The sequence below is a fragment of the Ochotona curzoniae genome, unplaced genomic scaffold (assembly GCF_017591425.1).
Source record: "Ochotona curzoniae isolate NIBS_2020 unplaced genomic scaffold, NIBS_Ocur_1.0 contig_1274, whole genome shotgun sequence".
NCBI classification, from domain to species: Eukaryota; Metazoa; Chordata; class Mammalia; order Lagomorpha; family Ochotonidae; genus Ochotona; species Ochotona curzoniae.
In genome coordinates this window covers 29521340-29545844 of record NW_024465023.1, presented here as the reverse complement: position 1 = coordinate 29545844, position 24505 = coordinate 29521340, and the positions used below count along the sequence as shown (strand labels likewise).

The window sequence follows — 24505 nt, the reverse complement described above, 5'->3', positions numbered from 1 at the left end:
AGCTCTTGGTGAGTGTTGTTGAACATAGGGACGCCCGCTTTTATAAATAAACTTGAACTGGAAGAAAGTCGGGAAATGGGCATGCTAAAGCTAGGCAAACTGCCATGCTAAGCGATCAACCCATCAGTTCAAGGAAGAGAGCACGCCATTAGACCTGAATTGATCAATCAGAAAGCCTCTATGAGCCCCGGAAGGTGTGTACAGAGAAGTCTCGCGTTGTTTAAGGGCCCCCCATCCCCACCTCTTCCGGTGACCCCTATGCTCACGCATGCGCCAAGAACTCATTGGGCTTTCCACGCCCCCGCCCGTTCTTTCTCTGCGAGGACTTCAACCGAGCCGGACGCGTGTATTCATTCCGGTCTGTGCAGACTTGAACATGAGCGCCCACAGTAAGGCGTCTTGGTTTAGCGAAGGTATCAGGCAGAAGAGTGAGGAGCAGGCTGGCCCTGACCTTCCTGGCGCCCTGTGGGAATCTGGAGAAGGCATGTGTTTGGGAACGCCAGGAAGCGGTCAGGGTCAGGGCCAAGGCGAGGGGGAGAGCGGGCCCTCAAGCCTAGAGGCCTTCAACTTGCAGCTGGACTCGGACTCTGGATGCGAGTCCGAGTGTAAGCCGGGAATGATTCAGGTAGAAGCTCCCAGGCCTTGGGGCTGGAGCGTTGGACCACACCAGTCCACCCCTGAAGGGAAGGGCACTGTAGATTCCATGTTCAAGTTTGCTACAGCGTATGCAGCTGTGGTGCACATGCTGACTGATCCGAGTGTTGGTGCCCTGCGCAGATTTCAGAGTGCAGAAAATGGTGCCACGAAAGTGACCACCGTTTCGGCACCTGTCGAGGAGGACCCCAGCAGTAGAGGTGCTGTGGGCAGCAACTATGCGGCATCGCTGCATGCTTCTGCTGCTCCTCATGTGAGTGCTTCTGAGGAAGACCACACCCAGGGCCTCAGGAAGAGAAGTGTCAGACGACGCATGAACATCACTACCAGTACACATGGCACCTGCGGTACAAGCCTGTTGGGGCCGTCTTCTGATGACCTTGGGAACCTGCAGGCCGTAAGGGTGAGCATTTACCAGAAAGCAGGAGGCCAAGTCAGGGGCAACAGTTCAGAGGAACCACCAGAGTCCTAGACACTGGACTTTCCATGGCAGGGATAATTCCCCCCACATTTATGGCCCTCTCTTGATCTGTACTTTCCAGGTTCTCACTGGGGCCATGGTAAAGCAGATAGCAGAAGAACTGGGTCCCTCTTCCTCTAAAAAAAAAAAAAATGCATAATGTGGTGTCTGGGGAGGCAAGGGCTATACACAGCCATCCATGAACTACTGTTGCTGCTGGTATAGGACGCCTGCCCTGTGTTTTTCCTAGGAGGAAGCCAGGAGAAGAAACCCCCAGGGATTGCCCCCAAGTTGCTACTTGGAACAGCCTTTGCCCCATGGGGGTACAGCCCCTTCCCTACAATATTTGCTGTTTCACTGCTGAGAAGCCCAGCACATCTTCCCCACTCCCTTGGGGACCAAAACAATCCAAGCAGGGAAGAAAGGGGGCCAGAAGGAATAGAGAATCCCAGGCTGTGGTCAGAGAAAATGATGACCGGAATAGAGATCATGTCACAAGGCTATTCCTCCTCTGCTTTCTCTTACTGTTCCTTTGCTTTCCCTTTCCCCTCTCTTCCAGCGTATACCTCTCTAGAACTGCAGATTGGGTTGCTAAGTTGTGTTTACTTTTTCTTACACTCCTAAGTCCTCATTCCTACCTGCTGCCTAAGCCTGTCTGGAGAGGGGACCTGTGCTTCTCAGTACTCCTACTCTTCTCTCTGGCTCAGTTCTACCTTTTGGCCTTAGTGTGAGAAAGACCTGATAGGATGATCCTATAATTCTCCAAAATTCATGACCTCTGCCTTATGCTGGCCCCCTCTTACACAACCCACGTTGTGAACTCTAACCCAACTCTATGAACTTCTTGCTTTAGGTGATTACACACAGACCAGTGGTGCCTTATTGGCACAAACGTCGTGGAGAATTCAGCAGAATATACCAAAACATTCGAAATCTTCAAGTTCCAAAAAACTCAAAATCTTTGTCCCGGAGCCAGAGAGGTATCATGACCACGGACCTGGCACTGTCTGGTGAGTCCAGTGGGTTTGATTTGAGTGCAGCAGAGAGAGAGATCAAGGAGGGAAACCTCAGATTCTGTCTTTTTGGGGGTCTCAGCGTTGGTGCCATTTCCCTGCCTGTGTAGGTAGCTCTCTCATAGGAAATTGGGTGTTAATAGAGCTGGCCTTAAGTTACACCATCCTCTGAGTATGGCCTGTAAGTTGGTAATTGTTGCAAAACCAAAAACAGATGATCAATGGAACAGAGCTTTTTCTGTTAAGCCCTGCACAACCAGATGGCTCTTGCCAAGAGCTGGCTGTGAGTACTGTTCTGTTAACGACCCAAATTCACCATCCTAGGGGGCTGTTGCCAGTGAGGGACTGGGAAGGCAGGTCCAGGGAGAGGGCAGAGCAGTAACAAGTTACTGTTAGCAGTAACTAGTGTTAGACCCTGCCAGACCTTCTACCTCATTCCCAGACTGGGAAGCTGGTTTTTGCATTCTCTTTCAGGCAACAGGGGATCATCTGTCTATCATCCGAGAGTAAGGAGGACCCAAACACAGTCTGGAATCAAGAGTTATCCTCAGGTAATGCTGTCTGTCTCCTAGAAATGCGGGCCTAACAAATGGGGACAGAGGGTGGGAATCCATATCCAGATCAGACTGACTCCTGTGTCTCCTGCTCATTACCCTACACAATACAGAGTGTGACTCCTTTCCATTTAGAATCCCAAGCCAATATGGCCTCTGGGCTGTGGCAGGTGCCAGGTGTAAGGACAAGGGGGTGTGCTTAGAGGTGGGGAGGCATAATATACTCATCATTTCTCTTTTTTTTTGGTGACTGCTACTTTTTCGTGTTTCACCACAGAAAGAAGTAGATGATCTAAGAGAGCAACTAGGTAAGACACATCCTGGACTGACCTGGGGCTAGGGTTAAAGCAGAAGAAACAGTCTTGATGCTGGTGGCAGGGTGTGGAGTGTGGCTAGGTTGCAGGTGCGGGCAGCACCACTGCTACCGTCATTTTTTCTGTGGGGAGGAGAACCAAGCGAGCCTGGCTCTGGAGCCTTGTGTGCATTTATAGCTAGGGCGAGCATAAGAGGAAACGCATGGTCTGAGCTACGGGCGCACTTTGCCCAAGAGTTCCAGAGACCTCCTTCTTTAGCATGCTTAGAGCTATTGCATGTGTTTCCCTGAAGTGCTGCTTGCTGTGATGTATGTGGCTTTTCCTGTGTTGACTTACTTTTGAATATGCTAAATGGTCCTGGTATGACCCGACATTTGAGAACGACTGGTCTGTTTTGTTCCCATTTAGAAGATGTCTCTGCAAGGAACTCAGGTGATAGATGGGTGGGTCTGCCCCAGGCTGTGTGGATGGGCTGGAGGGGTTGTAGGTGGCAGGGCCAGGTGGTCCTTTCCCTCCTCCTTGGGGGCATGGGACCAGGTTTCCACAGGCTAACATCTGAAGGGCTGTGTTGTGTGTCTGTTTCAGAGGCCATGAGTTCCCTCACTGAGAAGTTTCAGAGGCTGTAACGTGAGTGTCGTACATTGCACACCCCTTGCCACAACCCTGGCATTTAGGAGGCATGTGGGCAGGCCTTGCAGGTATATCCTTGTCCTGACTGCTCTGCTTCACAGGTGGAATCCAGCATCTTCTACCGCACAGGCAGCTGCTACATTGGAGCCCAGGATGTGTGGCCCAGCTACTGCCCTCCAGTTTCTTCCCAGCCACAGCTTCCTCTGTCCCTGCATTTGTCTCCTTTCCCGCCCCAGTTCACTTGCAGTTTCAAATTAAAATACCTGTCATGTTCTGTGCTCTGCCCTCTCTGGGGTTTGAGGAACTGCCCTGTGTCAGAGAATGTTAAAATCAGTTCCTCTGTTTAGTTTGTACCACAATAAAGTTATCTTTGAATTGCAGTTTATGTGGTGTACTGTTGTAATCTTGGCCTTATCTTCCTGCTTGTCCAGCATGGCTTAAGTGTCTCTCTAGTGGCACTGTGTACATGGACACAGTTTAATTTAGAAGTTTTGTATCATCCTTAGTTCCTCCTCAGTTTTTCCCTCTCAAAGCCACTTACCAGATGCTGAGTTTCAGTGGAAAAATGGAGGCAGGGACATATCCCAATGGGTGGTAGAGCAAAAGGGCAGGTATAGAACACACAGGAGAAAAGAGCAGGTTCATCTCCATGTGAGTGGGGGACATGAGTCTTCTGGTGCCTTCGGACCAACTCAGGGAATTATATCCCCCAGCGGCTAGAGTGGGTAGTCTGATGATCCAGGCTTCCACTTTTCCAAATCTTAACCAATCAGCTGGTTCTCTGGTGTTTGGAAATGGCCAGTGTCCAAGGAAAGTGTGAATGATGGGTCTGCGTGTTCTTGATGGTCCCTTTAAATAATATGCAATCACTCTGTGACACAGTGTTCCAGCACATGAGGTTTGGGAGTCTCAGCTCCCTTTTGCAGACTTCTCTTCAAGGTCTCTTGAGACTTGTCTGTGCTCCTTGTTCTGATTTCACCCTGCGTGACACTTGGTGTGGCTTTCTTCTTTTAATCAGGGTCTAGAGCAGGGTGGGTGGGTCTGAGACAAAGAAGGACAGATGGATGTTTGGGTTACATGAGTATGGCTTCTGCTAGCTGCCATTCCTGATACATTGTGTGTTTGGTAGACCAAGCAGACAAAGGAGGATACGGTCATGGGCACTGGAATTGACTTTGTTGTCAGTGATAGACTGCATGAATGATGGTGGATCCTTAAGGCTATCATAGGACTGAAACCTTCCTCTCAATGACTTGGTAGCCATGGTATGAAAGTACAACGCATCATTCACTTGAGATGATGCTGGTGTAAACAGACCTTCTACACTGCTGGTCTTACACAGTGATAACAATGGTCTAACACTTTGATATTAACTTGTGTATATGTTTAATATTTACTTATTATTTTTGATGATTATATGGTTGACCAAGGTGGGAAAGATTGAGGGTTAGGGAGAAGTGGGTGAAATAATTGTTTCCAAATTCTCTATTTCTTTTTGTCTCTGGGGGAAGGGGGAGATAAAGGGTGAAGCCACACCCAGCCTCCCAAATGTCCCAGTACCCAGGAATGGGGAACCGCCACCCAGTATCAACCCAGGGTCCCTCTGTAGTGCATGTTCTAATCAAGTGGTTTGGATAGTTCTGAAATGCTGTCGATTTTGCCGATCCAAGGGTGAGGCAACCCTCCCAATGCCCATTGGCTGACATGGTCGACCTCAGTTCTCCATTCATCCAGATTTGTACTGTCATTGTTTTCTGAGATAGTTGTCCAATTTGATCTGTTCTCTTTCCTCTGTGACGGTACCAAATGGGTTACTTTATTCTCCACGTGTGTCAGGGTCTGCGTCCACTGCTCCACCTTCCCCCTCCTTGGGCAGGTTGAAGGACCAGGGCAAGGTGACCTGAGCCCTGCTGGATCCCTCCACCCCTGGGTCTCAAGAACCCGGTACCCACCTTGCACTTGGACCTCAAGACCTGGGTTAGGTGACCCAAGCCCCGCCTGATCCCCCATCCCTGGGGCTCATGAACCTGGCACCCATCTCACAGGTAGGCCCCAAGACCCGAACCAAGTGTCCCAAGCTCTGCTGGGTGCCCCTGGGCTCATGAACTCAGCACCCACCTTGCAGATAGGTCCCAGGACCTGGACCAGGAGAACTGATTTCCGCTGGATTCTCCACTCTTGGGACTCACAAACCCAGTATCCACTTTGCAGGCAGGTCCCAGGACTGAGGCCAGGTAACTTGGAGTTCCACTGAATGCCCTGCCCTCAGGGCTCACAAACCTGGCACCCGCCTCGCAGGCAGGCTCCAGGACTTGAGTCAGGCGACCTGAGCCCTACTGGATCCCCTACCATGGGGCTCATGAACCCAGAATACACCTCACAGGCAGGCCCCAGGATCCAGGCTTGTGGCCTAGGAAAGCAGTGGAAGAGGGCCCAACTTCTTGGGACCCTGCACCCACATAGGAGTCTCAGAAAAGGCTGCTGGCTCCTGGATTCAGATAAGCTCAGTTCTGGCTATTACAGCCATTTGGGGGAGTGAACCAGTGAGTGAAAGATCTGTTTCTTCTTGTCCATGTAAATCTGCTTTTCCAATAAAAAGAAATAAATCTTTAAAAAGAGGTGTTCAAGTCCTAAAATACTGGAAGTCACCCCAAAGGCAGGGATTCAGGCTACGAAAATGGCTCTCCCTTATTCTGGTATAACCAAGACAGAAGGAAGTACAGGTGCAGTGGGGATGGAAAGAAGAGGAGAGGGGCTGTGCTTGCAATGTTGGTCTGCCTTGGCCCATCCCTTCACCCGTGGTCTTGCTCTGTCTCCCTGCTGGCCCTCAGGAGCTATCTGGTAGAGAAACTGTTACTCATGTGGTGGGACAATCTCAGAAGGAACACCAGTGAGGACTGAAATATTCAGGTCAAAACCTTCATGTCACAAGGGGAGCTGGATTTCTGTGGCTAAGGCTTTGCTTCTGATCCATATGGTTATTGGAGATACTGTAACACAGAAAACTGGTGTGTAGGTGAGGAAATTTTACAGAGACATTGCAGCTGGGGTTTCTGTCATGGGAGACATCTTAGGCCTGTTCTGATTGTAGCGAATCTCAGCTCTGTGCATTGTCCCCTGGAAGGCATGATGGCATTAATTCTTTTTCTGCAATGATTTATTTTTATTTGAAAGGTAGATTTTACAGGAGAAACAGGGCAGAAAGCAGCTACAGTTGCTCCCAAGCAGTGATTCCTTGCCCTAGAGATAGGGTTGTTTGAGATGGCCACGTAGCACACCTCTCCCAGGTAGTAGATACTGTGGAGATACATGGTCTGTGCTAACCACCCCCCTCTTTTCATCTGCTGTTTGGAGAGCCCCCTGCTAAGATGTATTTTCCGTTTGCTGGTTTACTCCCCAAATGCTAGTATGATCAAGTTTCCTGTGTGATGGGCTTCTTGGCCATGGAATGGACAAATAGAGATCAGGCTATCTCTATCACATTGGAAAAGAAGTATCTGTGAAAGGAACTGTAAGCAGCTGTCTCCAGCTCCCTTCTTTCCCCTGGGGACCACTATATTAACCCTTTCTAGTACTGGAACCATGACTCAGCAGGTCCCAGTGGAAAGAAGATACTTCCATGTGCTACGTCAGCAAAAGCGGATGCTCCTGGGATCAGGTCCCTACACAGTGAACCACTACTCAGGGCTGTATTGCCCTATGAGCTGGGTGTACTGTCCCAAGTCACCGGGGAACTCGGTAGTGGTCAGGCCTGTATTAGTTGTGATCTGCAAAGTCTAGTGTCCAGCTGGGTGATTGACCCAATACGGAGGAGCTCTGCCTGCATCTCTGCAGTGATAGAGACTTGAGCTATCAGGCTCCAGGGAAGCTGTGACCCTCCTCAACATCTGTAAAGTCAGAAAGGGTGACAGACTGGCATGACACCAGGACAACTATCTGTCAAGAGGAGTCGGGTGAAAGGATCAAATTGCCTAAGACCCATTGCCTAACCCATGATGGGAGTCACTTCCTCTGAGTTCCCATGGAACCCAACAAGTGCATCTGGGACAAGCCCCAGGCACGTGCCTGCATTCCCCACTTCTGCCACCCCTCATGTCCCAGCCATGGCTCTAATCCTGCTGGGATGTGGGTGACATTCTGACGGGCAATATCAAATGCCTGGGTCGCTGGGTCTCACGTCACCACAGATACTGGAGGATGCTAAGCAGCTCTTAGTAACACTGCTGTGGGAAATGCACGGTGGTACTCAGAGCCGATGTCTATCAACACACACAGCCCAACTGCTGCCTGCCCAGGACTCGGGAGCCAACCCTAATAATGACAGCAATAGAAAATGATCATGTGAGTACTTTCCTTTCTTTTTCCTTTCCCTCCCTTCCCTTCTCCTCCCCTGCTCTTTTTCCATTTCTCTTCTCCCTTCCTATCCCGTTCTCTTTCCTGTGCCTTGGAGATGGCCTAGAGACAGCCGTTGTGCAGGCTGGGGTCCCTAGAGGAGGTCTGAGGATTTTGCCCACCCACCCTGGTAAAGAGGAGCCTGAGGCTGTATTTGTTCCATGTAGGTGTACACAAAAGATAAGCCTGCCTAATCCAGTGAACCGGTTGAAGTCCTCAAACACCTTTTCAGAAAGCAAACAGGTAGGTATTGCTTTTTGCTCTCTCCATATTAAGGCAGACATGCTTTACTGACCTCCTATTTCAATTCTCTTTGCAACAGCTACTGGATCTCAGTATGTCACATGAAGCTGATCCTTAAAAAATGGATTATTGCTATAGGCAATTTGACCTACACTTAAGCTACCTTCCTCTATAGCAAGTTCCCTCGTCTGTAGCCACCCTGGCTAAAGCAGTCATGGACAATTGACAGGATTTAGAATAAATATTTGTCGGTCAGGGAACAGTAGGTTAGGTTCCAGATTCTGAGGTCCTGAGAATGTGACACCCATAATACCCCACTAGCCTTGGAGCAGCAGGCTGCGGGTGGAAAGCCAAAGTTCTAGACAGGTTGTACTCATGGTATGCCAATATGCCAGTCTGGAAGTATGCGGATCAGGGGCCTCACGGGTCCTAGGCAAGCCCCTCCCCTGGTACAACAATGTGCCAGCCTGGGAGCAGGCAGGCTGGGGTCTCATGGATTCCAGGCAGGCCGCACACACAGCATGCCAGCATGCTGCTCTGGGAGCAGGTAGGTCAGGGACCTGATGCTGGGGTCCTAGGCAGAGAACTCACAGAATCTAGGCAGGCCACATCCACAGTGCAGCAACTTGCTGGTCTGGGAACATGAAAGCCCCATTAGCTCCACCAGTACTAGACAGGTTGTAGCTGCAGAACACCGAAGCATCAGGCTGGGAGCAGCAGGCAGGATTCATGGATCCTAACCAGGCCATATCTGTGGTACACAAAAGTGCCAGGGTAGGACTTGGTGGGCCAGGGGCCTGAATCTGGGATTCTAGATAGGCTGCATCTGTGGTCTATCACTGAGCTTAGCCAGGGGCTTGAGGCTGGAGTCCCTTGGCAGCGGGCCTCACTGGATGGCCTTTGGGAGCCCAGGTGCCTGATGGTCCTGGGTAGACCACATCCACTATGCAACATCGTGCTGATCTGGGGGAAATAGGCCAGGGACCTGATGAATGCTAGGCAGTCTAAACTGCGCTAGGCAAGGGGCCTATGGATGGGTTCCTGGCAGGAGGGGGGAAATCCCATTGAAGGCCTTTGGTGTCACCAAGAAACCTGAGCTTTCATATTCCGTTGGTTCCAGACACAACGGAATCTCCAATTTCAGAAATTTGAGATTGGTACGTGTCGGTGCATCAGAGCACATAGTGCATGTAATGCCATCTGTTACGACTTCTGTGCAGGGGAGAGGATCAAGTCCAGGTGCATATGAAGGGTGAGTTGGCATGTTCCTATGAACCAGTTGAGGCCCTCGAGTGCTTACTTAAAAGCAAAAATAGCCAGAGACTTCTTGAAATGGTGATGGCAATGCTGGGGATATAGCCATTGGCATCAGTTAGACTTTCTATGACTTGTGAGATAGATCCATTATGTGAGAGGAAAGATTTCTGAATCTGGAGTATGTAAGATCTATACCCTAATCATCCGAAAGTAGCTACAGAAGATGAGATGAATCTACATCCTTCAGCAACCCTGGAAGAACAGGAATCAAAAACCTCAGCAAACAATGAAATGGGATAGATAGGTAGCAAACTTAGTGTCATAAATCAAAAGTCGCATACCTCCACCACCCTATGTAGTACTCTCTTCCTTTCTGTCAATTAAATGACCCCTTCCCAAACATGTACTCCCCCTCACCGAGGACTTGGTGCTGGGGTCATGCAGCTAATTCCATCTCCAAGTTCATGAGAAGCTTGGGAACGGGGAACAGTGCATCTTCTCTCTCTCAGATCCCTCCTACTTTTTTTCCCCCTATTTTTGCGTTTTATTTAATGTACTTGTGTGCTATTTCCTTTATTATTGTTATTATTTAAAGATTTATTTATTTTATTGGAAAGTCAGATGTACAGAGAGAAGGAGAGACAGAGAGGAAGATCTTCCGTCCGATGATTCACTCCCCAAGTGAGCACAATGGCCGATGCTATGCCGATCCAAAGCCAGGATCCAGAAACCTCTTCCAGGTCTCCCACGCGGGTGCAGGATCCCAAGGCTTTGGGCTGTCCTCGACTGCTTTCCCAGGCCACAAGCAGGGAGCTGGATGGGAAGTGGAGCTGCCGGGATTAGAACTGGTGCCCATATGGGATCCCTGCACGTTCAAGGTGAGGACTTCAGCAGCTAGGCCACGCCGCCAGGCCCTATTTCCTTTATTATTTCATTGAATGCATCTTCAAACACAGGTTCTCTTCTGGAATTCCTCTCTCTCTCTCTCTTTTTATTAATTACGTTGCATTATGTGACACAGTTTTATAGGTTCTGGGATTCCCCCAACACCTCCCCATGCCCTCACCCCATGGTGGATTCCTCCACCTTGTTGCAGTATTACAGTTCAAATTAAGTCAAGATTCTTTCTTTGCAAACATATATCAAGCATAGAGTCCAGCATCTTATTGTCCAAATAAATTCAACACCTCCTACTTTTAAAAAGAGATTTATTTATTTTCATTGGAAAGGCATATCAGGGTTACAGATGGAGAGACAGAGAGAAAGATCTTCTGTTCGCTGGTCCAATCCCCAAGTGGCCATAACAGCTGGAATTGAGTTGATCCGAAGCCAGTAGCTAGGAACTTCTTCCAGGTCTCCCAAATGCGTGCAGAGTTTCAATGCTTTGGGCCATCATTCTCTGCTTTCTCAGGCCACAAGCAGGGGGCTGGATGGGAAGTGGAACAGCTGAGACACAAATTGGTGCTTTTAGGGGGCGGATTAGTCAGCTGAATCGTTGTTCTAGTCCCATCCATTGAAAGGAAGCCACTCTATGTGTTTTCCTCACCTTTTAGATAAGCTCTACCAAAAAATGACTGTGGGCATGGCCTCTGTTCCTGAACCCCCAGAGGTAGATTGGCACAGCCTGAAATGGAAGAAAGTGTCATATGAATCTGCCAGTAATTTCCCCATCCCCCGGTGTTACGGATCATTTTCATCAGCTATAAAAATTTCAGAAGGAAGGCCACAGTTACTGCCAGGATAGGAGGTGGACTAAGCAGGGCTGGCCCATGGACCCACGGGTATACGCAAGATCTGGCAATGGGAGAGGTTCTGATGGAGGAGCCTGGGCAACTCCTCTGGCAGGACATAGTCCCTGCAGATGAGCGCAAGAACCATGATAGGTAGCAGCCCAGACAAGGCTAGAGAAAGGTACCCACTGGCATACATTTGGCATAGGTCGGGGGCAGACCAGGCTGAACCAGTTCACATCACCTGCTGGCAAATCTGAGCACCAGAACAGAGTGTGGGTTGTGCCAACTTCAGATGCAACACATACCAGTGCATATTATGGCTAGGATGGGGTGCTAGCTGGGCTGGGTTAGTCTGTAACCCTCACTAGCGGGAGGTGGGATTAGGGGTGGGCCAGGCCAAGCTACAGCATCCACTGGCAAATGCCATGGTCGGGGGGGCCATGTCAGACTGGGCCTCAGCACCCAACCAGCACAAGTAAGAAGTAGTGGAGGAGGAGGCAAAGCCGATAGGGGGAATGTGGAGGGCTCCACTGCTGGACTGCCACTTCCACTGGAGAGCATGAGTTAGGATGAGGGTAGACCAGACTAGGCAGGGCTACAAAACTTGTTGGCCTCATGTGAGCTAGATCAGGGGAAAGCCATGCTCGGCTGACTGTTCCTACTGGCACAAGCATAAATCAGAGTGGGTAATGGTTGGGTGGGCATTGCTGCAGCATCAGCTGGTACTGGGGCCTAAGTCTGTCAAGTTAAACTGCAGAACCACCTGCAGAGAGCATGATCTGGGAGTGGGAGTGACCCAGTAGGGAAAAAGTGGGCACCTCCCTTTTTGGCTACCACTCCCACTGGACACCATGGAAACCAGGACTGGGGCAGGGATGGTTAGACAGAATGACACTCATCAGCATGTATGTGGTCTAGATAGGGGAGCTGGTTAGGTTGAACTAGGCTTCAATGCCCATTGACATGTATAAGAGCTGAATGAGATGTGGGACAGATTGGACCACTCTGAGGTACATAGTGCCAAGCACGGGAACCAGGGTAGAGGGCAGGCCTAGTAGGGGTTATTGGGAGTCACCCTGACTAGGCTGCAGCTCCTACTGGTTTGCATAAGGTTCAAGTGTGTGCTGGGCAGAATCAGGCTTGACTGCAATACCCATTGTTTCCTATGGAAGACAGGTCTGGAAACAGAACTGACCCAAGCAAATGTGCATAAGCTGATTGGGGCGAGGGACTGTGTTGGACCATATACTGGCATTCACACATAAGAATCAGGTCTGGGATCACCTTAGATGAAGTTTCTTTGGGGATCCCTCCAACCGAACTGCTGATCTCAGAACCTCAATCATGAAGAGAATTGCAGGTTCCATGGTCTGACCGTGGAGTGCATGTGTCAAAGCTGAGCTTCCTCAGAGGCTCAGACGGAACAGTGGACAGCATATCCAGGTTCACATGGAGGATATGGCGGTCTATTGGAACCTGCAGAGGACACCTTGATACCACAACACTTGCCTATGTAGAAGGCAACCTAGACTTTTTTGCCTGTAGCTGGGAAACATTTGTGGGTACCTTAGCATTGGATGCATGTACATTCACTGCACTCACATCTTCCTATTGAATTGATCCCTTAATCAGTAAGTAATAACATTCTTGATGTCTTTTAACAATTTTTGTCTTAAAGTCTATTTTGGTGTGATAAGAGTATTGCTATTCCTGCTTGTTTTTGCTGTCCATTTTCATGGAATATTTTTTCCTTATTCTTTCACTTTCAGTCTGTATACATCTTTATGTTTCTTGAAGTCAGAATATATAAAGGCATCTTTTAAAAAATGCATTCAGCCAGTTTGCATCTTTTAATTGGAGAATTTTTTCTATTTGTTTTCAAGGTTGTTACTGATAAGTAATGATTCCTGATAAATAGTTCCTTATTTCATGTAACTCCTTCTCTGGGTTTTTGAGTAATTTTACAATCATGCTTTTGAATTTCTTTTAGGCTTTTTGTCACTTTCCTTGTATTCACAGTTCAATATTAATGTATTATTGCGTTCCTTTTGGGGAGCCACAGTGCTTTCTTTGTATTTCATCTATTTTTGGGTTGATTTTTACGCATCTGGGCAAAGACTTGCTGCTTTGACATCTGAAGCCTTTGTTCTTGGAAATGTGCCTCTGTGGCTTGGAGAAGGGTTTGTGGCTTACATTAGAGATACAGAAGTGTGTGCTGGGTGTGGCCAGGGAGCTGTGCTCACCATTTGTGGGAGGGTAATAGTCCAGAGTAACACCCAAACTGGGCATGGTATATATTCTCTGAATATAGTCAGTTGAAGGAGGCAGTGTCGATGCTGGTTGGCATGAGTCTAGCCTCAGTTATTCTTTGTGCCAAAATGAACCAGCTGATTCAATTCCTAGAGTGAACTCACAGCATGCACTCATTCCATCCACTTAGGTATACAAACCACACAGAACACTGATGCACTCACAGTGTAAACACCGATCACACTGTGAGGCTTGTTTCAGCACTCAAAGAGCTCTGAACTTACAGGGTTGGATAAGGTGAGTGCTCAGGAATGCAGCAAAACCCTACACCCATCTCAATTCTATGACCTGTGCAGACCTCCCACAGTCAAAGGAACTCCACAGCCACAAGCTATAGACGGTTACTGCTGTGCCCCGCAGGCCGCCCTGATCCTGGAACAATCCATCCACAGTTTACTTGAGTCAGAATAGAGGTGGGTTGGAGATTCATTTTTGCAAACTGAGTCTGGCACTTTGGTGGGGGTAGGAGATAGAAACAACAGAGCTAAGTGAATTTCCTATCCCCTTCCAGCTCCCTAGGCCAAATTCAAATTTGGCAGTTGAATTGCAGAATAATAGACAGGAATATTATAGAGATAACAAGGGGTTAGAAAAAGATAAAACAGTGCAGATATATTTATTTGGTAATTATAACCTAAGTGTAAATTCATTTCTTTCCTACTGGGTTGCTCTCTCTCACTCTCCCTCTCTCTCTGGTGACTTCCGAGGGACTTCCATAGACAAGACCACTATATACGAAGGGTTAGATCATGGAACCCACCAGTGAGTGTTGGAACAGTGAATGGGCCAGGAAGCTGACAAACACGTGAATGAATCAGGTCTGGGAGTAGAATCTGCGGGGGGAGTATGTGGGCTCACCCATGTGGAACAGCAATCTCCAGTGGCAAGAGCAAGATCTGTGACTAGGAATAGGCCTTGTTGGGGAGCTAAAGAAGGGGATGCCTGGTTGGGTTGGAATTCCTAAGAGCTGGAATGGGGGCATTGGGTTGTGCTAAACATGGCTGCAGTCTTCCTTGCCATGGGTGTGACTGGGTCTAGAGTGTGCCAGACTGGGCTAGACTCCAGCATCAACTGGTACTCAGAGTCAGGGTGGGTGTAGAACAGGCTGGGCTAGGTCTCGGCTCCCACTGAACCATGTGACAGCTGTGTCTGAGCATGGATCAGGTGTGGCTGGGCTGCAACACCCAACAGTAAAGAACTGGAAAGGGTATGGGCCAATTGGGCAGGGACACTGTTCTTCTCAGGACAAGAGGTGGACAAAGTCAACCTGGGCCAAGTGCCCCCTGGTGTGTGCAAGATCTGCCACTGGGCAGAGACCCAATAAAGGAGCTTGGGAAACTCCTATGTCAGGCTGAAGTCCCTGCAGGTAAACACAAGAATCAAGCAAGGCAACGAGCAGCCCAAACCAGGCCAGGTTACAGTACCTACCAGCAAGCATGTGGGTCAGGTCTGGGGTGGACCAGGCCAGGTCAGTTCATAACATCCACTGGCAGATTCGAGAACCAGGACAAGGTGCAGAAGGGGCCAGATTGAGCCACAATACTAACCAGTTCACACCTGGGTTGGGATAGGGGCCTGGCTGGCCTGGGATAAGCTGAATCACCAACCAGCATGAGCTGGAACGGGGGGAAGGCTGGACTAAACAAAACTGATGCACCCACTGGTGGATGCCGAGGTGAGATGAGCCATGCCAATCTGGGGGCTGTGGGTGCTGGGTCTGTGAGCCTGGGGGTAGAGGGGTACAGTGGGGCCCAGGTCAGTTGACCTGGGCTCTTTAGCCCACCTGCAAGGTGGGTGCTGGTTTCTTGACCCCTGGGGGTGGGATGGTGGGGAAGGTCTGACAGGGCCTGGGTAATCTGGCCCAGGTCCTTGAGACTGCCTGCATGGTGCTTGCTGGGTCCATTAGCTCCACGGGTAGTGGGTACAGTGGGATCTGGGTTGCCTGGCCCAGGTCTTGAGTCAGCCTCCAAAGTGTGTGCTGGAAACATGAGTCCTAGGTGTGGGGCTCCAGTGGGGCCTGGGTGGCCTGGCCTGGTTCCTTGGGCCCACCAGTGCAGTGGGTACCAGATCCATGAGCCCTGGAGGCAGGGGTTCTGGTGGGTCCCAGGTTGTTTGGCCTGGGACCGTTGCCCCACCTGTGTAGTGGGTGTTGGGTTCGTGAGCCCCTGGGTGAGATGTCTGGCAGGGCCTCTGTTATCAGGCCCAGGTCCTTGGGCCTGCCTGTGTGATGGGTGCTGGATCTGTGAGCCCCGGGGTAGGGAGGTCTGGGGAGGCTTAGGCCACCTGGCCCAGCTCCTTGGGCCCACCTGCGTGATGGATGGTGGGTCTGTGAGCCCCGGGGACTGGATGTGTGGTAGGGCCTGAGTTATCTGGCCAAGGACTTTCATCCTGCCTGCTGTGAGTGCTGGATCTTTGAGCTACAGGGGTGGGGATTCAGAGGGACTTGGGTCTCCTGACCTGTCTATGCAGTGGGTGTCGTATCTGGGAGCTGCAGGGACAGGAGAGGGTTCCTTGAGGCCCTCTGTGCAATGGGTGCTGGATCCGTTAGCCCCAGGGTGGAGGTTCAGGTGAGGTCTGGGTCTTCTGGCCTAGGCCCTTGAGCCCACCTGCATGGTGGGTGCTGAGTCCGTGAGCACCAGGTTTGGGGGTCCAGCCATGTCTGGGTCACCTGGCCCGGGACCATGGGCCCACCTGTGCGAAGTAGTCCTCCTTTGTAAAGGATGGAGTGATGGATGGCAGGCCATGGTACACATGGAGGATATGGTAGCCCACTGGGGCCTGCAGAGAACATTTGGTACCATAGCAGGGAATGGAGAACAGAACATATGGACAATTACCCCAGCCAAATGACGACAGCAAATATTTGGACAAAGAGACTCTAAGGTTGTGTCAGTCAATTGACATTGGAAGGGACTCCTTATCCAAAGATTGGCAAGATCAACAGCATTTCAGAGCCATCGCATCCACCTGGGCAGAACCCTGGAGCACTAGGACCCTGGGTTGATATTAGGTGGCTGTTCCTCATTCCTGGGTACTGGGATGGTTGGGAGGTTGGGTATGGTTTCTCATCTTATCTCCCCTCTGTACCCAGAAATGGGAAGAGGAAATAGAAAGTTTGGAAACAATGATCAAACTCCTCCCTAACCCTGAGTCCTTCCTACCCAGATGAATTATGTAAACATCATCTAAATTAATAATAATAAAAAAGAAAAAGAAAAAAAGTAGTTGCATGTCAGCAGTCTGGCACAATGAGTGTGAGTGATGAAGTGGTCTGGCAGGGTGGGGCTCTGAGTGAGAGGCATGGAGAGTGAGTAGGAATGCACTGGGTGCTCATGGGACAGGGGGCTATTTATTCTTGGGGCTGCTTGTGGGGGGTGATGCCTTATCAGGGTTGCAGGGACTTGAGTGTGGCCTCTGAGTCGGCCATGCCAGGGCTGAGGCCCTCTAGGGAATTCTCTCTCAGTTCAGGAATAGGAATTGAGTTTGGGCTCCTGAGTAGTTGTAGGAATCTGTTGGGCTGCCTCCTCCATGCCTTGGTTCTCCCCTTGTTGGCCACCCTGACTTGGCAGCCCAGGGCTGCTACTGGGGGGCAAAGGGACCGGCTCTTTCTTGGGCTCCACCTGAACCATTACAGTCTATAGGGAATCTTGAGAGCTGGCATTCTCTCAGACAGCTTGGATGTTCCTGTTGGATTGGAGACAGGGGCTTTATGCAGTCTTCCGTTTACCAGCCGCTGCTGCCAGTCTGCTCCACCAAGCTGTCCTGCTGCAGGAAGTACTGGGGATGGGGTTTGGTGGGCATCAGGGCTGGACTCTTGGGAACCTTTCTAGGGGCCGGCTTGGGGCGGTTGGTTGGGGGGCTGGTCAAATCCTGAGCTGGTGCTGCCTGCCTCCTGTCCTTGGCCTCTTCTGTGACTTACAGTGGTTTCAGCTGTGTAGATAGCCTGTACCTGGGTCCCGATTGTCCCCTTGGGCCCAGCTCGGCACAACTTTCTGCACACACAAGGGTGCCCTCTTTGGGCCCACTTCTGTAAGTCCAGGGGAGCAGGATGTTGGAGCATTGCCAACACTGGAAGCAGTGCCAGTGGTATAGCCTGCCCTCCTCCAGCTTCCACTATACCATGTGCACATGCTATTGGCGGGCCACACAGGTGCTGTTGGGAGCCTGCTGGGGTTCTGCTTCAATAGAGTGCAGGATAGTTCCTCATGTTGAGTCTCTGCTCCTGGTCCCACTATTGTGAGTAGAATAGATGGTGGTTGGGAAGGGAGAATGTGAGAAACTACCTTGGCCAGGGCTGGTGAAGTGATTGTTACACCAGGGTATGTAGGCTATGATGCTGAGGCTGTCAGTGACACTCATGGAGACAATCATTTGGGTCTAGGAGAGGAGGCGTCTTCAGCTCCTTCTCAACCACTTTGAAGGTCAAATGGTTAGTCTCAAAGACACTATCTTTGAAAAGTAAATAAAAATCTAATAGATCGGGCCTGTGCAGATGCAGGATAGCTAGAAGGCCAGGCTGTTCCAGAAGGAACTGCTCAGGTCGTGAATCTCAATACTGCAGTACTGTTGCATTAGTGGTGGCACTGGACCAGCAGTGTGCCCTGAGGTAGATGTGAGCTCCGGCTCAGCCAGGGGTCAGGTTCACCATGCGAGATGGATTTCTGGCTGTAGCTGTGGCTGCTGTGCACTCTGCCCTGGGCAACTTGGAGTGCAGCATGGCCACGGGTGAACATGGGCCTGATGGGTCTTGTAGTGCTCGTCAGGCTCTGGGTACTGGCTGAAGGTTAACTCCTGCAGCCTCCGCTCCCCTGGTCTGTCCTGCCCTGACTAGCCAGAGTAGCTGCCACTCATCGTGGCCCTGTGTGGCTGGCCACCCTTACTCATGGTGGCCTGCTTGCCTCATTGCAGGCCAGCTGCAGTCACATCCGCAGGCCTCTCACTGCCTCCCTGACCCTGCCCTAAGCGTGCACGCTAAGCTACCTTCTTACCGGCATTTTTATATGTATATTTTCATTCACAATGTAATTGTAATTTTGGGCTCAGAATCTGTGGAAGGGATATATTTCTTTGCAATATCTCAAGAAAGAATTGTTCATGACCCATCCATGTTTTTTAGAGACAGAGATCCAAGAACACAAGGAAAAGACAAGCCAGGCACAAAACACAAATTTCCCATGTTCTGTCTCATGCATTTGTAATGCTAGGAATGCTAATCTCATATAGTAGAGAATAGAATAGAAATTACCAAAGGCTTAGCTATACTACAGTCAGCAGGTTGACTATAGCCAACATTGGAGTATATTTCAGAATACCTGCAAAGGAGGATTTGGCAACTTCTCAGCACACACACACAAAATGGTACATATTTGAGATGGATATGGTAATGACCCCTGATGTGACTACTGAACAGTTTATACTTTGCCAAAATATCCCACTGGGCCTGATTGGTGTAGACAATAATCCTGTGTCAACTGAAATTAAAGTGTGTTATAAAGCCCTCATGTTACCAGAGGAGGACAATAGTGTACAAGGTGATGGCAACTGAGTAACTGAGTGGCTGCTGCAGAGGATTTCATACCTTCAGTTTGTCCTTTTTTTTTTTTTTTTTTTTAAACTTTGCCTCTGGACTGAAGGTTACTTATTGCTGCATAGGAAACAGTGTGGTGAATGTTTCTCTGATGGGCTGCATTTTGGCTGCCTCTTGGATAACTAAACACTGCTCCCACCCTACCTGCCTATGCTGCTTGCTCCTCCTTCCTTTTCCAAGACACAAACTGAAACAACTGAGGTGCTGGCCCAGCCTCCAGGTGTGACCCTAGCACACAGGTCATCTGCAAAGGGGGTGCACAGCCTCTCAGGGGCCATCTGCTTTGTGGAAAGTAAAGCTAAAGGGAATTTTCCTGAAAAGTCCACCTGCAACCCATGGTGAATTTCACTCCATTTTATTTCAAGTCTTGTGCTAACCCAAGATGGGAGGAGGGAAGGCTGGCTCTGGTTTATGGTATTTACAAGCACAAGTAGGAAGAGTTGCATCAGTTGAAAACATGCAGTGAAAATGGATTTCTGAGGCCCAACTAGCCACCTCAAGATTGAACACATTTCTCATTATAATAACTGCTCCATTCTCTAACCCCCTTATTGAGAATTGCAGCTTGTGTAATTCACCTAACTTACACAAGATGGGTGTGAAGCTGAAATAGCCTTTTACGTTTAGATATGGCTGTAATGAGGCCTAACATGTTACCTTGGTCTTCTCAGGTTCTTGTTAGAAAACTTTCATCTTTTTTAAATGCATCATTATTACTAAATATATCATACTACTAGGGAAATTTAAAAATATTTTAACATAATTCTTTTTTTGTAAAATTTTACTTCTTTTTATTATCATCACAATCATTTTATGATACAGTTCCATAGGCCCTGGGATTTCCCTTAACCCCTCCCCAGTTCCCTCCCCAGTTCCCTCCACCTCTCACTGAGTTCCCCTATATCATTATTATAATATAGTTGTTTATACACAGTCATATGTCCATTATTGTGGGCATGGACAATGGCATAAAATCCAGCATCCTATTGTCAAGATATAGCAAACAGTTTCATTGGGAGTCCATCTTTAGTCTGGAAGAAATGCATATTGCATTGTATCCTCACATCTGGATGTGATAGTCTCCATTACACGGTTACTGTACATTCCCTTAAATGAAAAGCCACAATACAAAATCAACAACAGGAAGAAAAAAATGTAACAACACCATGAAGTTAAATAACATGCTACTGAATGACAAATGTGTCGCTGAAGAAATGAAGAAGAAAATCAAGAATGTTCTTGAAGAAAATGCTACTGTATGAGTCAATGAAGAATTTAATCAGAAGAAAGTGTTTTGAAGAGATGAAACTAACAAAAAATATCAAAATCCAAGAGATACAGTTTCCGTTGATCTTTGTTGGTGAAATGTGTCTCCTGTAGGCAACAAATAGATGGGTTTTGCCTTTTATCTGGACTACAAATCTTTGACGTTTGATTGAGGAATTTAAGCCATTTACATTCACGATTAATATGTATGGGTGATAATTTGGTTTTTTTTTTTTTTTTTTTAAAGATTTATTTTTATTATTTTTTATTGGAAAGGCGGATATACAGAGAGGAGATACAGAGAGGAAGATCTTCCATCTGATGATTCACTCCCCAAGTGAGCCGCAACGGGTCGATACTATGCCGATCCGAAGCCAGGAGCCTCTTCTGGGTCTCCCACGCGGGTGCAGGGTCCCAAAGCTTTGGGCCGTCCTCGACTGCTTTCCCGGGCCACAGGCAGGGAGCTGGAAGGGAAGCGGGGCTGCCGGGATTAGAACCGGCGCCCATATGGGATCCCGGGCGTGCAAGGCGAGGACTTAACCACTTGCGCCACCGCGCCGGGCCCGATAATTTGGTTTTGTCATTTTAGCAATGTGTTGTTTCAATTGATTTAGTCTTCTGTTGTTATTTTACTGGGATGTTCTTCGCATTTGCCTTTGTTTTATTTTATTTTATTTTTTTTTTGAGAGAAGAAACACCAATTTATTTATTTTATTTTTTAAATTAATTAAATTGTATTATGTGACACAGTTTTATAGGTACTGGGATACCCCCTACCCCTCCCCTAGCCCTCCCCTCCCCATGGTGGATTCCCACCCCCCTTGTTGTGTAACCACAGTTCAAGTTCAGTTGAGATTCCTTCATTGCAAGCACATACCAAGCATAGAGTCCAGCATCTTATTGTCCAGATAAGTTCAACGGCTTCTTGGGGAGACCTTCTCTGGTCTGAAGGTAGAGCCAACAGAGTAAAATCCCGATCAATTAAAAGCCCCGACATAACATCAGCAATAATACATAATGTTATGGAATTAATTGACATAGTATTGAGTAAAAAATATGTTAAAATTAAATACAAATTCTCAACAACCTCCTGTGACTACTTCAATGACACTTCTACAATTGAGGTGCAAATCAGTTTTAGGAGGGGTGTGCAGAGAATTCTTCAATACCTTGGTGAGGAGTACTTAATCTTTGAGTCCTACCTAGTAAGGTGTGAGTCCATGCTGACCAAGCTTTCCTTGTTCTCTGCCTATCTATTCTAACTTGTGAGAGTGTTTTTGTGTGTGTGTTTGTGTGTTTGGGGGGCTCTGGAGCGACCCTGATGGTCATTACAGAGAGGGTGGGGGCTCAAAGTTGGAACTAAGTAAGGACCAGAGAAAGCTCCTCCCCTAGTCCTGAAGGGAGTTTACTGTTCTGATTCTGAGGACCACTCAGGGCTCCTGGCTGTTGTTCCGATGACCTTGGATCCTATGAGGAAGGGTTCGGGCTTCTTCCAATCTGTGTGGTAGGTCCAAAGGGGGCAGGGGGAATGTCCTCTGAGTCCTCGGCCTCCGAAGGCATTCCAGTTCCCCATGGTTTCTTTGGCAGTTGGGATGTAGTCCTTGGTGCCCATACTGATAGTCCTTGGTGGGGATCCGGGAGTCTCCAGGGTTGGGATAAAAACCTCCTCCTGTCCCCCTGCTCTACTCTGGGGACCCCCCTACTCTGTGCATATGACCTCCTGTTAAGAGTCTGCTAGGATCACTGTTGATTCCCCCCTGTATGTCTTTGTAGTTTGACTATTGTCTAATGCTGTTTTGAATCTATTTTCTACAAGTTACCTGTTATGTTCTTGATAGGCTACACTACTCGGCTTCCCCACATGTCCCATCCAGCAGGACAGTCAACGGGGGTTGCAACCAACCTAGGAGAGAATGAAGGGACAAGAGACATGAAGAATGGACAGCAAGACAGGATGTCTGATCAAGGCGTCAGTTTATTGATTTTAATTGAGGGTTTTTATATTCTTCAGTAACTAAGGCTCAGGGAGGAAAGGAGAAACTGGGATACAACCCATGGTCTCAAGACCAATTGCTCTTGAGCAGCCACCATATCAACAACAGTAACCAACATATCAACAATAGTGTAGGTGACCAGTAACAGGATGTCGGCAGGTACAGCATAAATCACATTCTGAAACAGTTGCTAGAAACAATTGAAGCTAAGCGTGTGATTAGTTTCATAACTTCTTTCCCAAGCATCTAGCCAGCCAGAGGTTTTCCACTGGCCCATAGTTCCATATTCAAAATGGCTTCAGTGTGGCTATAGTACACGGCTCCTGACATTCATACATTGAAAGGAAATGGAAGATTTCTTTGCTCTCCCGCCCCATTTCTAAGTAGCATAAGGTTTTGAAAGTATATTAGGTTTTACAATTTTTCAAAACACATGGGTTGAGACCGTATTAGTTACAGGTTCATCTGAGGAAGATGTGCTGTCATTGGGAATCTTTAGGGTTGATTCACGTCCCCAAAGCCCTGAGGTTTAAGTTAAGTTTCTTTTTTTTTTAGTCTTTTTAAACATTTTATTATTATTATTTTATAATACAGTTCCATAAGCTCCTGGTATTTTCCTTATCCCAGCCCCAATTCTCCCCTCCCCACATACTTCCTCTATAACATTACTAATGTATAGTTCTGGACAGGTTTCCTGTTATGCTGTGAAGAATTTGGAGCTGCCACCAGAAGAACCAGGGCAGGCACCAAGCCAGGGTTTCCTCAGGATGCTGATGAGAATACACAGCCAAACTCTCAGGATTAGGGCAAAGTTCAGGCAGTCTGTCTCTTGACAGGCCACAGGGGGATCTCCCAGTATGATCAATTATTCTGTGTGGTGATCATTCTGCTTGTGGCTTGGACAATTAGTTATTCGGCATGGAGCTACTCTTCATTCCCTATGAGGGAAACTTTGATAGCTTGTTTGCCTCCGGAACTTATATGTACCTTTACAAACAGTGGATGAGAAGAGGGTGATTGGCACAGGTTGCATACCCTCACAGTGCCTACTATCTTGTGATGGTCTGCGGCCCTGTATAAGTCCAGAGGTCCCATTGGAAGGCAAGTGTTTCCTACACAGTATCACCTCTATTCATAGCATCAGGTTCATATGCAGTAGACCAATCCTTGAGGGTATGTTGTTCTTTAAGTTGGCTGTACTGTCCCAGTGACCTAGAGTCTCAACAGTGGTCAGGACTGTATAGGGATTCAGTTGCAAAGAACTAGCACTGAGCTGGATTTTGTCAGCCATGATAGTGGAGCTCTACCTTCATGTCCTGGGTTATAGATGCTTGAGTTACCAGGTTCCAAGGATGCTGGGATCCACCTGAACGTTTGTAATGTTAGAGAGGTTGACAGAGTGGCCTGATACAAAATGGAGCAACATAAAAGGATCAACTTGCAAAACCTCAGCCTAATTCATGGTGGAAGTCACTTCCCCTGAGTTTCCATGGCAACTTACAAGTATAAATGAAGCTGGGGAAAGTGCCTGTCACATGACTGCATTTTCCACTTCTGCGGCCACCTCTCATGTCCCAGTGTGATGTGATTTACACTATAATGGAAAAAATGAAGTGCTCAGACACCTGAATCCTGTTCTGCCACAACAAATTGAGGATGTGAAACAGCTCTTACTAAATCGCCTGTGGAAGCTGCATGGTGGTACTGAAAGCCACTGTTTACTGACATGCACAGCACTACCGCTACCCTCCAGGGCTCAGAAGCCAACTCTGAAAATAACAGTAATAGTAAATGGTCATGCAGTGGCACTGTCCCTGATCCCACACAGGTCCATTGGCACACCCTGGGAGGGGAGGCGGTGGCATATGGCCCTTCCAGATACAACCTCCTTCTCACATGATCCAGGACACTCTCCATCAGCCCTAAACAACCTGAGGTTATCAGAGGGAGAAACTGGAACAACAAAGATGAGCTAGCTCTCAACTGAAGGTGCAGGTGGCCATGAACATCTTGTTGCTTAAACAATCAAAGATAGAGGAAAGGACACAGGAAGCAAAACTGAGCCACAGAGGAATATGAGCCAGTCTGAGCATTTTAT

At 48.4% G+C, this 24505-nt stretch overlaps 1 long non-coding RNA gene across 1 annotated transcript; it reads left to right on the top strand.

Moving 5' to 3' along the window:
* The first annotated feature begins 3342 nt into the window (after positions 1 to 3342).
* On the top strand, positions 3343 to 3972 carry LOC121170785. The gene is made up of 3 exons (XR_005886054.1): positions 3343 to 3427; positions 3581 to 3622; positions 3727 to 3972. It is a non-coding gene; the product is annotated as an uncharacterized LOC121170785 (long non-coding RNA).
* Positions 3973 to 24505: the final 20533 nt, after the last annotated feature.